The following is a 15,468-nucleotide window of genomic DNA, read 5'->3' as shown; positions in this document are numbered from 1 at the left end:
GTTCCCTAAATCATCTTTGTTGCTCTTCTGTGCACTCTTTCTAGTGTCTTAACATGAGGTTTCCTATTGTGCTATCTCCTGTTTTGTCTAAAGCAGAGAAAGTTTAAACATTCATGTTATATTTATAGATGGGTATACACCCACATGGTACAGAAACACAAGGACAGATATATACATGCATACATACATACATACATACATACTTAAAACACAAAGATTTAGAGAAGTACACCTGGTAGATCTAGATTAATTTAGCTGACATTCAGTGCCACTGAAGTCAATGGGACTTAATCATGCTGCCAAGATTTTCCTCTGTGTATCCCCATTTCCAATAGTACATTAAGCGGTGAGCGTGTAGATTGGGTGAGAGCAAAGAAGGGCTAAAGCAATCAGTTACTCAAAATCTCTTTACAGGCTTAGTGAGATTTGCAAACAAATTTATTTTGGAGAATAGCCAAATGCATTGCTTGAATGAGCCAGGAAAAAAAAGTTTGACTGCCTTTTATTTATTGATTTAATATAAAAATGAAACGGCCAGTTCTTAACAGACATACATTATGTATTTAACATGGCAGCTTACATAAGTTTCAAATCCCATGGTAAAAATATAATAACATAATCAATATTAAAAATCACAATCTGACAGTGTTACAATACTGTCAACTCACTCAACAAGAATAGGCATTGTAGGCATATGCTAGTCTGCTTTCTTGACAATTTTTTTTAAAAAAAATCTTTAGTAAATTCACCAGTGAACAAACGGCAATCAAATACGAAATGCCTAACAGTCCCTTGCATATCCTAGGTTCAAGCTGTTCAAGGTTTTAAATACTCAAAAAATGAATGCATGCTTTATTGGTTTGGATCAGAGGTGGGATTCAGCAGGTTCTGACCAGTTCTGGAGAACTCATAGTGGAAATTTTGAGAATTTGGAGAATTTGGTAAATACCACCTCTGACTGATCCCACCCCCATCTACTGTATTCTCGGGCCCCAAGTCCCAGTTGATTGGGAAGAAATGGGGATTTTACGGTATCCTTCCCGTGCCATGCCCACTAAGCCACACTGACAGAAACGGTAGCAGGAGTGGGTTCCACTTATCTTTGCCATTGGCTTGCATTTTCACTTCCACGCATGCTCAGAAGGTGGATTCAGCCCAAAACACAGCTGTGGAGCTGATCAGCTGTGCTTCCTGTGAAGAAGTAAAGATCCATATTAACCTGGGGGCATGCGAGAGAGTTTTTTTTCAAAGCAGATAATGACGAGAAGCCATCCAAACACAGGAAAATTTGGCAAAATTTCAGAAAAAAAGATGGTGTCATACTCAGACCAGCACCGACAGAACAGGATCTGGGATGCCAAAGTTACATCACCAGCGAGTGACTAATGGTTTGGGCAATCTAATCTGAACTCACCCCTGACCGGTAGTAAAACAATTTGAATCCTACCATTGGTTTTGATTATTGGATAGGATAGAAAGGTGAATTTCGTTACAGAGTAAGGAGTACATTTATAACTGCTGTAAAGCAGTTTAACTGCTGTAAGGATGATTGCAAAGCATTTCTTTGTATCTCCCCCTCCTTTTCTTCAACTTTCTGTTTGATTTCTTTCTTTACCTTTTCTTTTTCTTACTTTATATTAATTTTTACAGGTAGTCCTTGATGTACGATCACAACTGAGCCCAAAATTTTTGTTGTTAAGTGAGACATTTATTAAGTGAGTTTTGCCCCATTTTATGACCTTCCTTGCCACAGTTGTTAAGTGAATCAGAACAGTGCAATGCAGTTGATAAGTTTCTAACCTGCTTATTAAGTAAGTCTATCTCTAGCTTGCCCATTCACTTTGCTTGTCAGAAAATAAAAAATGGGGATTTTCAGCCATTCCATGCATTAAAGATATATAAGGCAATGGGTCCAGATGGCATCCACCCCAGGGTTCTTAAAAAACTCTGATCTGTCATTGCTACCCCTGACTGATTTGTTTAACCAATCCCTTTTAACAGGAGATGTTCCTGATTATTGGAGAATTGGCAGTGTTGTGCCTATCCATAAGAAGGGCAATAGAGAAGAAGCTGGTAACTATAGGCCAGTTAGCTTGACATCAGTTATAGTTAAAATGATGGAGACTCTACTCAAAAAGAGGGTAAATTAGCATCTAAAAACCAATAACCTATTGGACCCAAACCAGCATGGCTTTACTGAAGGCAAATCATGTCAGACTAATCTCATTGATTTCTTTGATTATGTCACAAAGGTGTTGGATGAAGGTGGTGACGTAGATATTGCCTATCTGCACTTCAGCAAAGCCTTTGATATAGTTCCACATAACGAGCTGATAGATAAATTAGTGAAGATTGGACTTAATCCCTGGATAGTTCAGTAGATTTGCAGCTGGCTGAAGCGTAGATATCAGAGGGTTGTTGTTAATGATGAGTATTCTGAGCAGAGACTGGTTACAAGCGTTGTGCCACAAGGGTCTGTTCTGGGTCCTATTCTTTTTAATATGTTTGTGAATGACATAGGGGAAGGTTTGGTAGAGAAGGTGTGCCTATTTGCCGATGACTCTAAAGTGTGCAATAGGGTTGATATTCCTGGAGGCGTCTATAATATGGCAAATGATTTAGCTTTACTAGATAAGTGGTCAAAGCAATGGAAACTGCAGTTTAATGTTTCCAATTGCATAAACATATTGCATGTAATCCAATTGCATAATGTTTCCAATTCCATAAACATATATCCATGCTAAGATAAAATACAGGAAATAGTATAAGGGCAAACTAGTTGGACCATGAGGTCTTTTTCTGCTGTCAGTCTTCTATTTTTCTATGTTTCTATGACCGAGGAACTCTGTAACCATCATAAATATGAACCAATAATGTGATTATGGGGAGGCTGCAACACTTCTAAGTATGAAAAGCAGTCACTTTTTTCAGTGCAGTTGTAACCTGAAATGGCCACTAAACAAATAGTTGTAAGTCAAGGACTTACTGTAAATCCACAGTAACTGAATTTAAACATGCCTGGGACAAACATATATCCATCATAAGATAAAAATACAGGAAATAGTATAAGGGCAGAATATATGGACCATGAGGTCTTTTTCTGCCATCAGTCTTCTATGTTTCTATGTTTCCTTTACTTCTTCCTGTAACCTGAATTGCCTCCGAAGTGAAGTGGATCATTGCAGACTTGAACACAACACATAGGTTTACCTAATTTGGATAAGGCTTCCTGATTCTATCCCACTTAGGCCTTCTGCATGTCCTTCTATATCTATATCTGACTCAGGTGCCAAACAGGTGTGTGAGCGCACAATAGCATGCGTGTGTGTGTCCACACCCATAATGAAATGCGTCTCTCTCCCCCCCCCCCCCCTTGTGCATGTGCATAGGCCTCACTGAAATCTCCTGACTGTTTTTTGCTCTCCTCAGGGTCCAGGAAAGCTTTGGAAATTTTGAAACAAAATAGAAGTGGAGCTACCTTCAGATAGTTACAACCAGGCCTCACAAACCTCGGGCCATTATTTCTGCAGCCAGCAAGGGTTTCCTGAAGGCCTCCGGAGCGGTAACAGAGATTAATCTGGAGCTATATTGGCTCTGTCTCCAAGCTAATTTGTCCCCCCCCCCCCCCTTTAACATGGTATATTGGGAACCAAACTTGATTTTTCAGTCTCTTTTCTCAGATAATTATCTGAATTAGTAGAATAATTATGAGTGGCAGACAGTGTCAGTTCTTTCCTGTCCTGCCATTCCAAATACCAAGTTACCTTCCTTTAGCAAAAAAATAAAATAAAAATAAGAAAGGTATTGAAAAGGGCTAAGCAGGGGAAACCTGCATGCTTCAGAAATGATTAGGAAAACATAACCTGGAACACAGGGTAGCATGAGAACAGATGTATCTTTTTTTCAGGCTTCAATTAATACGTCAGTTCATTAAAAGTTGCAATGCCTTTTTCAACTTTGCCCAGAAGCTTGAAAAAAAGATGCAGCTAATTTAAATGAAATAACAGAGTTGGAAGAGATTTTGGAGGTCTTCTAGTCCTCAAGGTCTTCTAGTTCAGCTCACATTTGTTTGAAATACGCAAGCATTTCAAACAAATAGCTGTCCCAACCCTGCTGTTCTGTTCGAAAAAACTCCCTAATCTTATGTTCCCGGGTCTATTTGACCCGGACTGCAAATTGATCATTTTAGGTACTTATATTTGGTCTTTTTGAAAGCTTTTTTCACCTGGAAACAAGTTTGAACATTTCTGCACACAATGGAATGGAAATTGAACTGAAGAAATTAATCCTTATTGGTTTATTTTGCACATAAATGTGCCTCCCCCCCATTTTTGTGAAAGTTTTTTCAATTTATGGATAGTTTTGCTTGCAAAATCCATTCTATTTTACTAAAGTTGGTGTGGGATTGGTAGCTTGAACAGTTCTGCACACAATGATATGAAAATTGAAATGGGAAAAGTAAATCTTATTGGTTTATTTTGCTGATATAATGCATGCACCCCCCGTTTCTGTGAAATAGTCTTCACTTTATGGATAGTTTTGCTAGCAGAATGCATTCTATTTTACTAAAGTTGGTGTGGGATTTGTAGCTTGAACATTTGTGAACATAATGATATGAAAATTGAACTGGAAAAATTGATGCATATTGGTTTATTTTGCACATAAAGTTATTTCAATTTATATAAAAATTATGCTGTTAATTTCAAACTTACATACTTTTTTTTAGTAAAATGGATTTCTTTCATAAAATTAGTTATCTGGCTACAATGTGGTTGATTTTCAAAAGGATATTCCAAATATTTCTAGAGAAATATGTATAACAAGTGACAATAATGGCACACAGCAAGGCCGGGGGGGGGGTGGCCCTTTTGTGGGAAAAATAAACCAATAAGAACCATTTTTTTCAGTTCATTTATATTTTTCTTATGTTCAGGATTGTTCAATTTAGTATATCAAACCTTTTGGGGGGAAATTCCTTAGGGATTTGTAGCCTTAAAAAATATAAATTGACACGAAATTCAGAAAGGATGGGAGGAGGGGCTTTTTGATCAAAATAGAAATATAAGTCTCAATTTTTCCAGTTCAATTTTCACATCATTATGTTCATAAATGTTCAAACTAGTTTTCCAGTTGAAAAAGTTTTCAAAAAGACCAAATTCAAAGTACCTAAAAGAAATCATTTTGGTCCGGGTCTATATGACCCGAACAGACTAAAGTTGACTTTTTTTTTGCCCAGAAAAAAACTTTTTCCCCCACCCCCACAAATATTTTTTTGATGATCAGCATTGTTAAATTGAGTAAATGAATGCCTAAAATTTTAAAGAATATTTTGGATTTGGAGCATAAAAAAAATAAAAAGTGAAAATGGTTGCAAGCATCTGAGGGGGGGGCTTATTTCTGATGTTAAAAAACCAGTAAGAATCATTTTTTTCAGTTCCTTTATATTTTTCTTATATTCAGAAATGTTCAAGCTACCAATCCCACACCAACTTCAGTAAAATAGAATGCATTTTGCAAGCAAAACTATCCATAAATTGAAAAAACTTTCACAAAAACGGGGGGGAGACACATTTATGTGCAAAATAAACCAATAAGGATTACTTTTTTCATTTCAGTTTTCATATCATTGTGTGAAGAAATGTTCAGACTACTTTCCAAGTGAAAAAAGTTTTCAAATTGACCAAACATAAGCACTTCAAATGAAGAGTTTTCGGTCCGGGTCGTATGTGACCCGAACAGAAGATTTGTGACTTTTTTTGCCCAGCAAAAACTAAGCCCCCCACCCCCCCAAAAAAATTCTCATAGAGAGAACCCCTGAAATGATGAAAAGTCATGAAATTTCAAGTTTCAGATATGCAGGGAAAATGTTTTACAGGGGACTCAAACTTGGTTTCAGGTCACATAGGACCCGAACAGAACAGCAGGGTTAAGAACTTCCAGTAATGGAGCATCTACAACTTTTGGATGCAAGCCATTTAATTTGTTAATTGTCATTGTCAGGACATGTCTGCTTAGTTCTAGGTTGGATCTCTTCTTGATAAATTTCCATCCGTTATTTATTTTCCTACCCACAGGAGCTTTGGAGAATAGGTTGACCCCCTCTTCTCTATGACAGTCTCTCAAACATTGGAAGACTACTATCATGGTTTGTTAGACTAGACATATCCAATTCCTGCAACCATTCTTCATATGTTTTTGTTTCTATACCCTTAATTTTTGTTGCTCTTCTCAGCATTCTTTTTAGGATTTCAACATCTTTTTTTGTAACATAGTGACCAAAACTGGACACAGTAATTCCAAGTGTGGTCTTACTAAAGCAGTATTAACATGCCCCCCCCCAATCTTTTCCAAATCATGATTTTAAAAAAGCCCCCATAGCATCCTTTCCATATTACATGTCCTTGGTCAGGGGTGGGCTACCAATCCCAGCCCAACCGGAATGCACCAGGAGCATGCCCTGTGCCTGGCATGTGATTCGGCTTCTGCGCATGTGCAAAAGCCAAATCTCACATGAAGACGGCAGTTGTGTGTGTTATTTCTGGGATTTTTTTGCTTCTGCGCATGCAATGGAAGCAAAAAAAACCCGGAAATTGGAGAGAAGACAAGGTAAGAGCTGCTAGCCCCCACCATGCTACTCGCCCTCACTCTCCCTTCCACTTGCCCTGCCGCTCTGCTCAGTCTCAAACCCCCCCCCCCCCGCTGCTTCCCTCGCCCCTCCTTACCTGGATCACCTCCTGCAGGGGCAGACCGGGCGGCCCCAATTCTGGTCACCTGGACTGTTCTGTGCTCTCCCACACCGCAGGCCACGCGGCTGGAGCTGGGGCAGGCCACTTTTGCTGTTGGGCCCAGCTGCCGCTCTAGGCGCAGCTGAGAGATTCGGCTTCCTGGCAACAAAAATTGGTGTTTTCTTTGCTTCTGCACATGTGTGGCACCAATAATTTTTACCGGAATTGCACCGGTAGTGCATGCACGGCATGTACATGCCAGACAGCAATGGAGGAATCCTATGTGCTCCATTTCCATCAACAGAATGGCATTCCCGCTGTTCCGCTTTGTCGCCCACCCTTGTCCATGGTCCGAGTCATGGGTTTGCCATGCAATTTTTGAAATGGATGGTTTTACAACTAATCAGAACAAATGCTTTCCCCCATTTTTCTTGGGGAGAATATCCCAAGATCTTATAATTTAGATTGGGAAAGCATTTCACCTTTCTTTTAAATCTGTCTCACTCGCTCTCAAAACATTTTCCTGTATTTGAAACCATTTCCCCCCAGTTATTTTTCCCTGCTCCTTCTAAGCCATCCATCCTCAAAGTTTAGTATTCAGAAGATGAACTTTACTGTTCAAACATTAAACATATTGTTTAAATATTAAATAGTAATGTTCTTCTTTTGCTGGTTAAGCCTGTTATATAGCAGGGCTTAAATTGGTTTACAAATCTTTGACACCATGCTTCCAAGTTAGTGGTGTCACAAATGATGCAGGGGGATTTTATAAGCAAACAGTGTGAACACCAAGCTGTACTGTAACTTAGGAGATAGACATTTTTTCATATGGAGGATTTTAGAAGTATGCAGTCATATCAGAAAATATTGCTTCGGGGCATGTATGTGTGAGTGTATGTTTTTGTGTATATGTGTGTGAATGTTTGTGTTTGGGTGTGGGTGTGTGTCCATGTGTGCTGCTTTAAAACTTCCAGCAACATTATTCCATAACAGTTAAAAAATAGGAAGGGGAAAAAAAATCACACGACATGCATCTCTTTAATCATAATCAGTCACCTGGTGATTATTTTATAGAGATGAAAATTCTGAAGTGTTGGAATAAGAATATGAGTGTCCTATTAAAAATTTCATGCAGGCTGTGAGGATACCCACTGAGAGTTTTCTCATCTTGCAGTTTCTTAAAAAATATTCTTCGACATTTAAATATAGGAGAGCATAGGCTTTTTCAAAAGCTTTTTTTTAAAAAAAGTTTTACAGTGGAAGATATTAACTGTTTTCAAAATTAAGTCCAGTTTATCTGAAGTTTGAAACACAGATCAGAATAGTTTTTTTAATTAATAATTGAAGTTTTTAAATTTGATTAGAAAATATATTGAGTGTATACACACATGCATACACACAGAGATAGTTTGTGTGTATGTGTATATGTATACTGTATGCGTATGCATGTGTATGTATATGTGTATGTTGGGTTTGGGGGGGAGTTTTCCCCTCTCAGAGATGTGCCCAGATGGGGTTTCAACAGGGTTGGGCTGCTGCCCAGATGGGGGGGAAACGCAGTGGGGCAGCAAAAATGGAGCTCCATCCAAGAGCACCCAATTTGCACTGAACGATATTGAAAGAAAATGCAGGGTGTCCTGCATAAGCCACGGCCACAATGTGGTAGTAAAAAGTTTGGTAGTCCTTCACTGGATTTCAATTACTGCATCAGCTACGACCCCGGGGATGTGGTAGGGGAGTGGCAATTATTGCTTGAAAAAGTCTTCTTCCTCATAGGTTCCTTGCCCCGGAGATTGTTTGGTGTGAGTCTTTCCTCTTGAAGTTGGACTCAAGGGTTCCATTGGGTTTATTGCTAATGTACCTGCCTCCCAGCTGTGTTACACTGGCCCTACTTGTGCTGCTAGAGGCGGTAGCCGGATTGATGGTAGAGTTCCCCAAGAGGCTTATGGTACTGGGGGACTTTAACCTGCCATCCCTTGGTGAATCTTTGGATGAGACTCAGGAGTTCATCGCTTCCATGACAACCATGGACCTGACCCAAGTAGTTCAGGGTCTGACTCATGGGAGGGGGGCACACTTGACCTGATGTTCCTCTCGGGGCAGTGGATGTATGATCTCGAATTAAGGGGTATAGTTGTTTCTCCCTTGTTATGGCCGGATCATTTCCTACTGAGGTTAGACTTTAAGGCATCATTCCTCACTGCAGGGAGGCATAATCAATTAAGTGGTTCCATCCCAGATGCCTAATGGACCCTGAAATCTTCCTTGGTTGCCCACCTACTCAATTTCGAGAGATCTTTCTGGAGCTCCCGACAATCAGTTTCATTTTTCACTACCCAGAACAATTTAATGTCATCAGCAAAATTTGCTACTTGACTATTTACTTCTGCTTCCAGATCATTAAGGAATAAATTAAAAAGTAAAGGTCGCAAAACTGAACCTTGCGGTACACCACTGCTCACTTCTTTCCATCCAGAGGATTGTCCATTTATTGTCACCCTTTGCTTACTACAATTTAGCCAGTTATCAATCCAGGACAGGATGTCTATGTCTATGTCCATGTCCATGTTCATGTCTGCGGAGAGGGGCAGCATACAAATCCAATAAATAAATAAATAAACAAACAAACAAACAAACGTATAAGTGTACGTGTACGTGTACGTGTACGTGTACGTGTATGTGTATGTGTATGTGTATGTATATGCAAGGGTGGGCTGCTAGACAGAACACTAAATTGGTCTTGCCGCAATGGCTCATGAGTGCTTATGGGACCAGCACGATTTTGCTTCTGCACCTGTGGAGTTAGCAAAATCGTGCACGGAGCTGCAGGTGCGCCCCAGTTTCGGTGACGTTTTTTGTTTCAGTGCATGCCAAAACACAGGTGCACTTGCTATCTCCACAGGTGCAGAAGCAAAATTGCACTGGCCTTGCAAGCACTCATGAGCCGTGGCGGCGAGCCCAATTTAGTGTTCCGGCTGGAGCCCATCCCTGTGTATATTATTATTATTATTATTATTATTATTATTATTATTATTAATTAGATTTGTATGCCGCCCCTCTCCGAAGACTCAGGGTGGCTCACAACAATAATAGGAACAATATAACAGTGAAACAAATCTAATATTAAAATAAAACATATCTAAAACCCCAACAATTTAAAACCATACAGCACATACATACCAAACATAAAGTATAAAAGCCTTGGGGAGGATGTTTCAGTTCCCCCATGCCTGGCGATAAAGGTGGGTCTTGAGTAATTTGCGAAAGACAAGGAGGGTGGAGGCTGTTCTAATCTCTGGGGGGAGTTGATTCCAGAGGGCCGGGGCCGCCACAGAGAAGGCTCTTCCCCTGGGGCCTGCCAAATGACATTGTTTGGTCAACGGGACCTGGAGAAGGCCAACTCTGTGGGACCTTATCGGCCGCTGGGATTTGTGCAGTAGAAGGCGGTCCCATAGATATTCTGGTCCAATGCCATGTAGGGCTTTAAAGGTCATTACCAACACTTTGAATTTTGACCAGAAACCGATCGACAGCCAGTGCAGGCCACAGAGTGTTGCAGAAACATGGATATGTGTATGGATATGGATATGGATATGGATATGGATATGTGAAAGACTTTCTCCTTGGTTAAAGTTCCATTTATAGGCTCTCCTACTTAATAAGGCTGCCAGGAAAATTACAAGTCAAGGGGATAAATTAGGAAGCCACTATACCACTGTAGCAAGCAGGTCTTCATTGATTGGAATATTTATTTTTATATTTTTATTTCCCTCCCCATCCCCAAATTAACTTGCAGTGCTAGGGCACAAACTATACAATAACGTGTGAAATGTCAAAGAAGAAAAGGCAAATTAAGCTGCTCAGGTTTTTATCAATAAGTGCTTCTCTTCTCCAGTAGGACAGTATATTATGTCAAATGCTTGACCAGTTGATTTTTTTTGTAACTTGTGCAGCCATAAACTTCATTTTTTGCTGTTTTTACAACATATTTTTGGATGTTTCATTATTGATAGTGTACCATATTGATTCCTGCTCTTTTTTCAGCACAACAGTGTTGGAAATCCTGCCTGAATCCTATGTTCAAAATTATGTTTAAAAAGTTAACTTGAAATCTAAGAAGTTTTTAATCAGTCCTATGACAGATGTTTTCTAAGAATAAAGAATGCTAGTTTTCCTTTGCATTATTTATGAAATCTGAGCAAAACCTTAGGAACTCTTTTTAATGCTTTCCTATGCATGCCTAAAATTGTGATGACAGGTGCTGTACAAATTATACGAGCTACAGTATGTTAAATAAGTAAATATATAAATACCTGTCTTCAGGGGGACAAATGCCAAGATGGCAACACATCTATGCATTCAAAGCCACATTTATCATCTCGATTTACTTTATTTTTCCTCCTCTTCCTGATGTCCATTACCAGGGTGTCACAAAGGCAAAATGTGAAGTAGTTAGGTCAAATCAAACATCACATTAATATGAATTTTGTGTTTGCGCAAACACATACATATTTATTAGATAAAAACCTAAGAGGATCTAAGAAAAGAAAAAGTTATTTTTTTCTCTGCCTGGCATAAATCATCTAAAATTGCCATTATGTTTCTAGAACAGAACAGAACAGAATTTTATTGACCGTGATTGGACACACAAGGAATTTGTCTTTGTTTGTTTGTTTGTTTGTTTGTTTGTTTGTTTGTTAGTTTCTTTCTTTCTTTCTTTCTTTCTTTCTTTCTTTCTTTCTTTCTTTGTATGCCGTCTCTCTCCGTAGACTCGGGGCCATAGTTCCCTCTAAGCTGAGCAGTGAGCAATCGCTCACTTAAAAATCATCATCAACTCAGAGTTTTCCAAACCTGCCCAGAAGCTGAGAGGGAAAGAGTGAGAGGGAAGGAGAGAGAGAGGAAGAGAGGAAGAGAGAGAAACAGATAGAAAAAAGAGAGGAAGGAAAAGAAAAAGAAAAAGAATGGGAGTAAGGAAGAGAGAAAGAAAATCAAAATCTAGTTTGAAACTAGCTCAACTATTTAAGTGGCATTTTGGTATTGATAGAGTTGCCCTATTATGAGCTCACTGTTATAGACACACAGTACAGTATTTTATTTTGAAATTCTCTGAGGCAGAACAGAGTGGATTCTTTATTTGTTTGTTTGTTTGTTTATTTATTTATTTATTATTTCTGTGCCGTCCAGTCCCGAAGGGACTGCCGCTCAGACACTATACTTTTCCGCCCACCCCCCCCCAAAAAATTAGAGGGAACACTGCTCGGGGCAGCTAACAACAGTGATAAAAAACAGCATGGAACAATCCAATACTAAAACAACTAAAAAACCTTATTATAAAACCAAGCATCCATACAAACATACCATGCATAAATTGTAAAGGCCTAGGGGGAAATAATATCTCAGTTCCCCCATGCCTGACGGTAAAGGTGGGTTTTAAGAAGCTTACGAAAGGTGAGGAGGATAGGGGCAATTCTAATCTCTGGGGGGAGTTGGTTCTAGAGGGCCGGGGCCGCCACAGAGAAGGCTCTTCTCCTGGGTCCCGCCAGACGACATTGTTTAGTCGACGGGACCCGGAGAAGACCAACTCTGTGGGACCTAACCGACCGCTGGGATTCACGCGGTCTCGCAGATATCCTGGTCCGGTGCCATGAAGGCCTTTATAGGTCATAACCAACACTTTGAATTGTGACCAGAAACTGATCGGCAACCAATGAAGACTGCGGAGTGTTGGTGTAACATGGGCATATTTGGGGAAGCCCATGATTGCTCTTGCAGCTGCATTCTGCAGTCTCTGAAGTTTCCGAACACTTTTCAAAGGTAGCCCCATGTAGAGAGCATTACAGTAGTCGAGCCTCGAGGTCATGAAGGCATGAGTGACTGTGAGCAGTGACTCCCAGTCCAAATAGGGCCGCAACTGGTGCACCAGGCGAACTTGGGCAAACGCCCCCCTCGCCACAGCTGAAAGATGGTGCATATGTTCGCAGTGTACAGAAAAGAAAAGATACATTTCTCAAGAATCATGAGGTACAACACTAGTCTGTTGTTCTGTTTATGTATTAACAAAAAAAGTTTTATTCACACAAATTTTTTTGATTTAATTAATTCCAATCTTTACAGAACTTCATAATCTTTAGGCACGTTTTCTGAAAGGAGTTAATTGCTGTAAGTCTGTCTTTCTTGTATCTTGCATTTTTCATCTACACCATTTTGAGATACCTTTTGATATGGGAAGCAGTATATAAATTGATTAAATAAATATTGTGACAGGGGCTTAATGTTACTCATAGACCACTCTTCCCTTGTGTGACTTCACAACTAAGGCAAGAGCACCCTCTGGAGCTTATTGTTTGCCTGGACAGACATAAAAACAAAACAAGACTCAGCCACAGACTTTACTTTTTTGTCCTTCACTAAGCTCGAACTTCAACCTCGAGGTGGCCATGGTAAAGGAACCATCATTTTCACTGACTTTTAAAGGATGGGCTTAATTTTATAAATTCATGTTGGCTGGGTTCTCTATACACCCAAGTTAATTGCTTGGCGTCATCTAATCTTTGCCATAGAATGGTTATCTGTTTATGCCTCGAGAATCAGATGGGACAAATTACAGCAACACAATATGAGTGTGCATGCTACATCCATACTTTATTGATATTTCTCAAAGCCTATTTCCTTCTGTTCATCACAACAATCATTAAGCCAGCCCTTCCTTATTTTTCCTTATTTCCATTGGATGTTTCTATAGCAGCATTGCTAACTTTTAAAAGATCTTCCATGCCTACCTATAATAAATCATCAAACTACATCAAGAATATAGTTCTTCTATTAAATCTTGTGTTCTCTTTCAACAATAAGAAATCATTCCATGACAATGGTATAATTTGCTTTTTGTTTTTTGCCAGCTACCATTTCCATTAGATGGAGAGCTGCCGCTCATAAAAATTAATCAGCCCATTAAATGTTCCACCTGAATATTGGACAGAGTGGAATAAAGATTTTTGAACTCGCAAAAGAATATTCAGAGCAACTTTCTGCTGTTCATTGATAAGCAAGAGGAAAGGGGTAATCTCCATGAAAATAACAGTTGTTCATTCAACATTCCTAATTCTTGGCAGAAATACCATCATCCAACTTATTCTGTTTTCACAGATTCTTCTGCAACCATTATTTAAATCACAACTTTATTGATTTATTTATTAAATTTGTATGACTCCCATCTAGTGAAGTGCTTCAAAAAAATTTACTATTGCACTGTGGGTGTGGCTTATTTTGTGGGTGTGGCTTGCCAGCCATATGATCAGGTGGGAGTGGTTTGACGATAAGGTGACCATGGGGTGGCTTAAAGGTCATGTGACTGGCTTAAAGGTGGCCAACTTGATTTCACTCACATCAAGGGTTTGGGTTAGGGTGCCTGGCCTTTCCTCGCCTTAAAGAGATACAATTTTCCTATCTATTTACATCCAAAATATACTATTCAATTCTATGTATATATGCCATATGTGTACATACATATTACACACAGGCACACAAAAATATACATTATCTACTATATAAACTGTATGTGTATGTACACAAACACATGCACGCACAGCTCTTCTAGAATTATACACATTCAACCTTATTTACTGTAATAGGCAAAGCATATCCAGAGCCCAGAAGGGAAAAAAAGGGGGGAAAATCAATTTTTTTTTAACCGGTTCTGCATGCCTGACCAATTTTTTTCTACCAGCTCTGTGTACCTGACCATACCTGTAGGAGCCCATCACTGCTCCCATCTCACTATCCAAAGCATCTCTGGCCACAGCTTACAATTTTTTAAAAATTGTGAAAAATAAAATTACCAAGGAATAGAGAAATGTGTGAGCATAATCAACTATGAACTACCGGGTACTTTGCCCACATTGAATCCACTTAGATTCTTGTTTCTCTTACTTGTAAAATTGTAAATGCTGCAGCATTTCCCTCTATTAGTAGTGGATGTCCTGAATTCAAGCACCTAACTGGCATCAATACATTTGTAACATTTAATATAATTAATAAATTTAAGAGCCGGGGTGGCGCAGCAGGTAAAGTGCTGTACTGCAGGCCACTGAAGCTGTCTGTAGATCTGTAGGTCAGCGGTTCAAATCTCATCATCAGTTCAAGGTTGACTTAGCCTTCCATCTTTCCGAGGCGGGTAAAATGTGGACCCGGATTGTCGGGGCAATATGCTGGCTCTGTTAAAAAGTGCTATTGCTAACATGTTGTAAGCTGCCCTGAGTCTAAGGAGAGGGGCGACGTAAAAATTGAATAAATAAATAAAAATTGAATAAATAAACTGGCAAAATCTGCTTATTAGAATTTAGATCCCGCAAACCCTCTCCATTTGACTCTATTCTATTATTCATCCAGTTACCGAGAACTGGATGTGATTGAATGGATAGCATTATCCTATTATTCCTAGCCTCCCAGATCTTATTCCCAAAAAGGAATATCTTATTTATTAGACTTTTTTGCAGCTTTTATTTTGGGTTATCTCATCTTGATTCTATCCCTCATTAACAGAGGGATAGATTCAAGATCACTTGAACTGTTAATACCACTTTATAATGCCTTGGTAAGTCACACTTGGAATACTGCATTCAGTTTTGGTCACCATGATATAAAAATAGAATAGAATAGAATTGAATTTTTATTGGCCAAGTGTGATTGGACACACAAGGAATTTGTCTTGGTGCATATGCTCTCAGCGTACATAAATAAAATA

Source organism: Erythrolamprus reginae, chromosome 2, assembly GCF_031021105.1.
Source record: "Erythrolamprus reginae isolate rEryReg1 chromosome 2, rEryReg1.hap1, whole genome shotgun sequence".
Classification (NCBI taxonomy): Eukaryota; Metazoa; Chordata; class Lepidosauria; order Squamata; family Dipsadidae; genus Erythrolamprus; species Erythrolamprus reginae.
This window is presented reverse-complemented; position numbering follows the sequence as displayed.